This window comes from Mustela putorius, unplaced genomic scaffold (genome assembly GCF_011764305.1).
Source record: "Mustela putorius furo isolate JIRA1106 unplaced genomic scaffold, ASM1176430v1.1 tig00003859_pilon_pilon_pilon, whole genome shotgun sequence".
In the NCBI taxonomy this organism is placed as follows: domain Eukaryota; kingdom Metazoa; phylum Chordata; class Mammalia; order Carnivora; family Mustelidae; genus Mustela; species Mustela putorius.
In genome coordinates this window covers 9,569,117-9,577,275 of record NW_025422011.1, presented here as the reverse complement: position 1 = coordinate 9,577,275, position 8,159 = coordinate 9,569,117, and the positions used below count along the sequence as shown (strand labels likewise).

The window sequence follows — 8,159 nt, the reverse complement described above, 5'->3', positions numbered from 1 at the left end:
AATTTGCGTAGCCAGCCCATGTTGTCATCGAGGCCACTGACGTTCGTTTAAGGTGACTGCTGGAGATTATGGGGGCTTAAGACCTCAGTCCGCCTGGGTCCTGCCACTAAGTCTGGGCTGCCTTCTTTATCAGAGGAACACCTGCACGAGCTGGATGAGGCCGAGGGGCCTGCGGTCCTTTAGGGAGAGAACCTCATTTCCCCATTTTTCCTTCTCACCCTCATTTCACGGGCGGAGATGCGGGTGTCCACAGAGAAAGGGGCTGCTTCACCTTTTTGGTATTATACCACCTGCTCTAAGTCAAAGACTGGTTTTGAAGTGAACCGATCGGCTCCCTGGGAGACTGCAGGCAAACTGGGGACAGGAGACCTGAAAATGACAGGTGCGCCCTGGCTTGCACACGCTGTCTCTGTCCAGATCAGGCATGATCCAGGACTCACTTTGTACGAACAATGTCTTCACTAATGCAGTATTTTAAAATTGGGAAATGTGACCTAAAAATCTAGATTCCTGGCTTTTCTCTAGAAACTGACAGGCCTAGCCATGCTGTTCCCACCGTGCACCTTGCAGCAGTTGGCTAGAGCTGAGTCCTGGCTGCCACCCTGGAGACAGGCACAGACTCTCCAAATCCCCGCTGTCCCTAATGCTCTGTGTTATGTCACAGTTGGTCCTCCCCACACGTCACCTGCCTTATCCCTGCTGGGGGGGTATTCGTTAGGGCCTAGCTTTCGGCAGGGACCTATGGGGGTAAAGTGAGGCCATAGTCGATGGCCAGGCCAAGTTTGTATTTAAGATCCTGGGTTTCTAGTTATCTGCCTTGCGTCTCACCATGAGCTTAAGCAAGTTTCAGGTGGACATCTAATTTCCCATTCATGCTTCTCAAGTGACATGTACAGCTCAAGCATGGTCCTAATTGCTTTGCCATGTTTAAACTCATTCAGTTCTCACAGTCACCCATGAATATTCCCAGTTTACAAGTGGGAAAACGAAGGGTCAGAAAATGAACCCATAATCCATGGATAATTAGTGGCAGACCAAGGATTTGAAGCCAGGAGCAAATGAGGTCATTTTGCGAGTTTGCTCATAATAGAGCGCTTGGTCCATGGCGGGGGTGGGGCAGGGGGGTGGTTCAGTGGAGGCTGCTGCATAAGGATTCACCTGGGTTCGCAGACCCTGCTAACATGCTGCACAGCCAGGCACTCGTCCTGGTCAGGTGCCCCTCACTAAAGCCAGGGGTTGGAGTAGATGACATATGTGCTTGGAGAGATGATGTCTGCCATTCTTTCTAGCCCTAACTTGTGGTGAGTCTCTGAAAGGTAGCAAGAGAAGAGGGGAGGGAGAGGAGAGGGGGCATTTGTCACCACGTGATGCCTGGAAGACTAGTGGATACCCATCTGGTCCCTCCTGAGGGGGCGTCTCCTGTCTCCCCAATTCAGAACCCCATGAGCTGGGAGTCCAGATTTCCTCCCCCGGAGCTGGCTAGCCTGGAGGTTGTGATTAGTGGAGTTCAGGGCGCATCGGGCTGGGAGGGCACTGTGGCCTCGTTTCTCACCCTCCCGTCCCCAGGAGTAACACAGAAGTGGCTGGTAAGCCACGGCATTGTCCTCACACACAGGGCCTCTTTGTTTCCCTGATACACAGAGAGGAGGCTGTAACAATGGCCTTGAATGGCACTTTGCTCTCCTTTCTCCAATGTTATACTTGTGTTTTTCAGTTCTGGAATCAGCTAGACAATTATTTCCTGCAGGAGGTATCAGCTTTACATCTTTCCTGTCTGCTTCTCTGGCAGTGCTCAGGCCCCGGGTCGGTGGGAACTGATGGAGAGCTAGGCCTAAAGACAGCGGAGCCCATCAGAATGTTACCTTCTCAGGAGGCTGGAATGCAGTGGCACCTCACCTCTCCCCTGCGAGATGGCACCTGTCCTGGAGGAAGGAACCAGACCAGGTAACACGAGAGACAGGCTGAGAGCTGCTGGTGGGGAGCAGGGCCTGGAGGCGGTGGCTGAGGGTCCAGCCCGAGGAGGATGGGTTTCTGTTTTCTAGATACCCTGCTTGCTGGAGAGTGACGGTCCGCTGGCAAACAAATGAATAAGCAAAAGCAACTGAGGTCAAGTTCAGCAGCCTCCTGATTAGGGACACACTCTGCCTGTCTGACCGTTAGTGCCTCTGATGTCCGGGTAACAAGAAACTTCAGGGTCTGCGTGGATTTATGGAAATGACTACTCCCTTAACCATTGCTGTCATTATTAAGCTCTTCTTGAACTTCCTGTATTTGTGTGCAGATCACTATATGTATCTTACGGTACTGATAGCAATTACAGCAAACACTTAAACAATGTGTTTTCCATTCTCGCTTGGCAGAGAATGGAAAACAGGCAGTCTGGTCCTAGAGTCTGTGCTTTTCATCACATGCTTCTTACATAATGTTTTGCACAATAAATCAAGGTCACTCCAAGGTTGCACCTTGAAAGGCAGTGATGTATAATGATAGCTACGATAAGTATGTGTACTGAGACCTTTGCCCTGTGGCAGGCAATGTTCCAAGGGTTTAGCATCTATGTCCTCATTTATTCTGGATAATAACTTTATTGGAAGGATACTTTTATGGTCTCCATTTTATTGAGGAGGCAATTTCAGGGAAGCTAAGTAACTCTCCCAGGGTCACACCGCAGTCACGTGGCAGAGGCAGGCTTTGAGCTCGGTTCTTTCTAGAGTGTTGTGTGACTCTAAAGCCTGCCCAGCCCCATGGCCGGTTTGGAGTTAAGTGGCCTCCTCTGGGTCACGAGATAGAGAGGGTGGCGTTCTGTCCCTGGCTTTGCAGAACATCGCTTAACGTTCCTGGCTTGAGGAGTGCAGAAGGTCTGAAATGGTTTGTCCGTTGTTCGCTTTTCGCCTTGCTCGATGAAGATGGACCTGCCCGACAGCGGCCAGAAAAAATTTGCAGGGATGATAATTGCTTCACAAATAACCTGTCTCCTTCTTGGCCAGAGCCTGGGCTGAGCCGCCGCCTGGGCAGGAGGACATATGGTAAATAAACAGGACTCATGGGGGGGGCATTCAGGAAGCCAACTTTACTTTTGTCTATTACCGCACCTCAATTTTTTCCTACACGGTCCCCTTCTTTCCTTGTCCCAGGATGGAAATTAGGGTGGGCCCATGCTGACTACCTTTCTAGCTCCAAAGCAGTCTCAGTTCAGACCTTCAAAGGCTGTTCCACATGGAGCCTCTCTCCCACCTCCAGCTGGGGCCTGGAGCAAAGAAAGGGAGTCTGTGGTTGGTTTCCCGCTTCCCGCCTATGCTGCCAGCTGGCTCACTGAGGCTTCTGACCCCCAGCAGGGGCAGGAGAGGGGGAGAGGAGGACCCAGAAGAGCAGGGAAGTTCTTAACTTGGTTAACACTGCGGTTAGCTGGCTGGGCCTGGTGGGTGTTGACACCTGATTCTTTATCTCTTGGCACAATTTTATAAATACTTCAGAGAATACCCTCCTTCCTCATTTTTGGGGATTTCTAAACTCCCGATCCTTTGAAGCTGGCTGCCTAAGACTCCTTCTTCCAAGTCTGAGCCGTGCTTACTAGTTTGGTGGGGTTGCCAACACAAATACCACAGGCTGAGTGTCTTAACAGAGACTAAGGCGTTGGCAGGCTTGGTGTCTTTTTTTTTTTTTTTTTTTAATTTTATTTATTTTAGAGACAGCAAAAGCAATCAGAGGGAGAGGGAGAAGGAGACTCATCACTGAGCAGGAAGTCCACTGCAGGGCTCGATCCCAGGACCCGGATATCATGACCTGAACCCAAAGCAGCTATTTAACTGACTGAGCTACCCAGGCACCCAGCAAGCTTGGTTTCTTCTGAGGCCTCTCTTGTTGGCTTGGGGTTGGCCGTTTTCATCTTGTTTTTCACACCATCTTCCCTTTGCCTATGTGCATTCCCACATCTTGTCTTCTTCTGAAGATACCAGTCAGATTGGATGAAGGTCCACTCTAAAGGCCTCATTTTAACCCAGTCACCTCGTTTAAAACCCTAACTCCAAATACAGTTACGTTCTGAGGTACTGGGAGTCAGGGCTTGAACATATGAGTCTGGAAGGGGGCTGGGGTAGGGGGGCACAGTTCAGCCAGGCCAGGTACCGTCAGCTTCTGTCTGGGGAAGGGTTCGTGCTCTCCTGGAGGCCCTCTTCCAGAGGATCTACGCGACTCCCAGGGTCCCTTGTTGCACACCTCTGGCTTATCAGAAATACTCAGCTCCTCTTTACCCAGAAAATCCAAAGCCTCCCGGCCCCCTCTCTCCTGCTGGGTGCTCCGTCTCTCTTCACCTTGGGCTTCTAAGGTGTGATGCAGACAAAAGTCCTTAGGGATACTCGAGCTACAGAGATGCGGCTCAGTCCCAGGAGGTGGGGAGTGGGCAGCTGGGACTGGGAGCACCTCTGTTGTTCACTCCAAAATTCTCCCTCCGTGCTCCCACTGTTTCCTCGTCCAGCCCTCCTTTCAGGGCTGGGGATGGTCCAAAAAGGGGGAAACTGGTATCATTTGCAAGTCCTGCATGACGGCGTCACAGCTCCCTTGGGATGTGTCCCCGAATGGCTTGTGTCTTCAGCACACGCTGAGATTCAGGTAGCCTTCCCACTCTGCTATCCCTCTGATGCCGCACTTAATTTTCATGAGGAGCCCCATGAGGAAGAGGACGGTGTCCTCGTCGAGCTGAAGGAGGGGAAGCTGGAGCTCAGACCGGTTCAGGAACGTCCCCCAAGGTAGATGGTAGAGACCTTGGGGAGCGGGGAGCAGAGATCCTCTTTGACCCACTTCGGTCACTCCCCTCGGCCTTCCCCACCAGGCTTCTGAGAGCTTCAGACTGCTGCCCTTTTTTGTTCTGGGCTGGAAATAAGTTCCTTCTTAGCAGAATGTCACCACGGTAAAAAAGCTGGAGTCCCCGCCTAGTCTGAATGCTGCATTTGGAATGCAGGGGCTGGTGCTGGGGTGGTGGGTCCAGGGTCAGATGGGGCTCTGTGTCCCCAAGGGATCTCTGCTGGAACCTTCTGCCCCTGCCCCAGAGTAACTCCTTCAGAGCAGTAATGGCGGGCGGTGGAACAGCTTTCTTTGCAGAAGCGCACAAAAGCAAAATTGCATCCTGAAAATCTTATTTGAGGCAGAAGGGGCTGTATGGTCTCCCCCTGTATCTCCTAAGATGTACTTGACCTAAAGAAAACTTCAAAATAGAAAGACCTTGATTTTTAAGCTGACTTTTTCTGTTTAGATTTTTAACTGTTTTCTTTAAATATAAGTTCGGGCCTACCGTTGCGCATCCTTGCACAACTTCCCAGGGAAGGAAGAAGGACAAATGGGTCTGGCGGCTGTTTGGAAGCTGTGTGCCGAGGCTATATCCAGGATCTGTCCAGAGGCAGTGCTGGACTGGCCTGGCCTGGCCTGGAGTCTGGGGCCCAGGGAATAGGACAGGGATGCATGCGGTTGCCGCTAACTTAGACCCTTAGACCAGGGAAGAAGGAGAGGATAGTATTTCTCTTTAAGCACTCAGCAGTCATTTAGTGAATACCTATTACGCTCAGGGCCTTTATAGGTCCTCTGCCAGGAAGCGACGGGTCATGAATGGTCCCTGGGAAAAGTGACCTGTGGGGCAGGACAGGGCTTGGAGGAGGCAAGACTGGACCACTGGAGAATCAGAAGCGTCAAGACTCCCAGAGCTGGGCAAGACCACAGTCCTGGCCTCCAGAATGGAGAGGGGAATGGGTTAGACAGGAGACAGTGTGGGAGCTAAGTGGGGTCAAACGACGGAAGCATCTAGAATGCTCCTCTGGTTTCTGACTTGGCCCACGGAAGTGATGCTATGGCATTACCAAAGGGTGAGTGTGTACATGTGTGTGTGTGGGGGGGGGGGGCGCAACTGTGCTGGGATTGGAACTGGCTGACGACCCTTTTCTGCAGAAAGAATTGGGGCATAGAGGTTGTTCTTTCTTGTAACAAATAGGTACTGAGGGTTTGCCATAAGCTGAGTGCTGGGGAGAGGGAAACCAAGGGGACACATTCCATTCCTCTCAGAGCTTACAGCCCAAGTGAAGGAGCAATTCAAATGAAATGTAGCAGAAAGACTGTAAAAGGGAATTGGGGAAGGGCTGGGGAAAATTGGTTAAGGGCCAAGTATTCAGCGACATTAGAGAATGATTCATTTCTAAAAGTGTGATTATGGCATTGTATTTTAGGTGGGAGAATACTCCTCAGTTTGCTTCCTTTTTTGGAGATGCAAGTTAAAAGAGCATGATGTCAGTAATTGACTTGGCAACAAAATGAATACACACACAAAGAGAGAGCAAATATGGTAAAATGTTACCAGTTGCTGGGAGTCTATGAGAGCTCATTGTACTGTTCTACGATTCTTTGGGCTTTGGGTTTTTCCATGTGAAAACTTTCATTATAAAGATTTAAAAATACAAGGTAGCAAGTGCCTCAATGGGAAGTAAGGGTGCAGTGGGAACACAAAAGAGGGCACCTAATTGGAATTTGATGAGTGAGAGAAGCCTTCCAAAGAAAATAACATCTAAGAGCGGAGAGATGAATGGACGATGGACAGGGGAATGGGGAAGTGCCTTGGGGAGAATATAACAGGCAACGTGTGTGAATGCTTGGTAGCCTGTTTTGTTAGAGGAACCACATAAAAACACACACAAAGACATTTAATGGGAGTGTTGAATGTCAATCAAGGGGTTACCAGGAGGTGAGAAGAGAAGGCACGGGTGCTGTGGATAAGTTTGGACTTTGTCCCGACGTGAATATAAGCAGGGGGGTGTGTTTCAGAAAGAGGAGGCTACTGTGTATTGAGCTGTTGGGTCTGGCAGCCGCTGCTGTAAGGGCTCCGTCTGTAGTAGTCCACTTAACCCTCACTGGCTTCCCAGCACCTAGCGATCAGCACCGCTGTTTTACAGATGAGGCAAACTGAGGCCCAGAACATGGAAGTAGTGGCTCAAGTGGCTCAAAACAGGTCTGGAGGAGGCAGGTCGGAACCCAGGCAGCCTGGCTCCAGAGTCATGCTTTTAACCCACAAGGCCACCCACCTCTCAGGGCCAGGCTGTTCTCGGTGGAAAAAGATCTGGGAGCAAACAGGACTCGAGGCAGGAAGACCACTCAGGAGGCAGTTGCAAGAGCCCTGGTGAGTGGGGAAGGTGACTCGAACTAACCTAGTAAGAGCGGAGATGCGGAAAATGGACAGGACAGAGTTATTTCAGAGGGAAAGCGCGGGACTTGGTGATCAAATGGTTGTGTGTGTGTTGGCAGGGCATGGAGTGGTGGGGTGGGGAGTCAAACATCCCACTGAGAACCTGCCCCACTTTTGCAGGAGAAAGGGGACCTGGAGCAGTTCTCCTCATGACACACAGTGAGGGCATGCGCAGATCCCTAACATCACCTCCATCTGCGAGGACCAGCCTATCGTACAGCCGACTCACATCTCTCATCCTGGCCTCTGCTAACCATCATTTCTGGTGCCATTTGCTATCTTCACTGTTAGAATTTCATCACCTACAGCCCTTGTCATTTCTGCACCCTAAGTTTTCTGGCTCTGGGAGGCCACAGCCCCCAGTTGTTTTCCTAATTGTCTCCCAGCTCACCCAGCGCACCGTAAGCCAAAAATGCTGCCAAGGGGAGGCCTGTGCTGCTCTGCCAGTAGCCCTGAATCCTCGGGCCCCCTTCCCTGGGCTCAGCCCGGATGACGAATTAAACAAATATTGAAAAACGATAAAAAGAAAAACACTTGGCGGTGTCCTTCTAATGCTTATTGATTTTTAAGATCTTCCCAGGCATGAAAACGAGATTCACTGCCGTCATCTTGACATTGGATTCCTGTTAGCTGGAAGAGTGGCTCATCGATCAGGGTGGGGTGCCCGGCAAGGCGGGTATGGGCCTGTCTCCTGTCTGGGTCGTCAGCTCCAGCGATGGAGCGTGGTGGGGCTGAGGCGGGGTGGGGGCTAGAGACTACTCGCTTCAAGCAAGGGGCACTGTGGCCTGAGAGGGACCCCTTGGCATCTGGGAAGACAGTGAAGCCACTTCTCTATATGCAAAGGGTGTGGGGCTTCAGAGCACAGCATGAGCTCTTCTGTATATACTGCTCTCTCTCTCTCTCTCCAAGGAAATCGTTCATTTAACAGCAAATATTTATT

At 51.0% G+C, this 8,159-nt stretch overlaps 1 long non-coding RNA gene across 1 annotated transcript; it reads left to right on the top strand.

Annotated features, from left to right (window-relative positions):
- The first annotated feature begins 760 nt into the window (after positions 1-760).
- Positions 761-7,733, top strand: LOC106006149. The gene is made up of 3 exons (XR_001180050.2): positions 761-1,301; positions 1,790-1,944; positions 7,340-7,733. It is a non-coding gene; the product is annotated as an uncharacterized LOC106006149 (long non-coding RNA).
- The last annotated feature ends 426 nt before the right edge of the window (positions 7,734-8,159 follow it).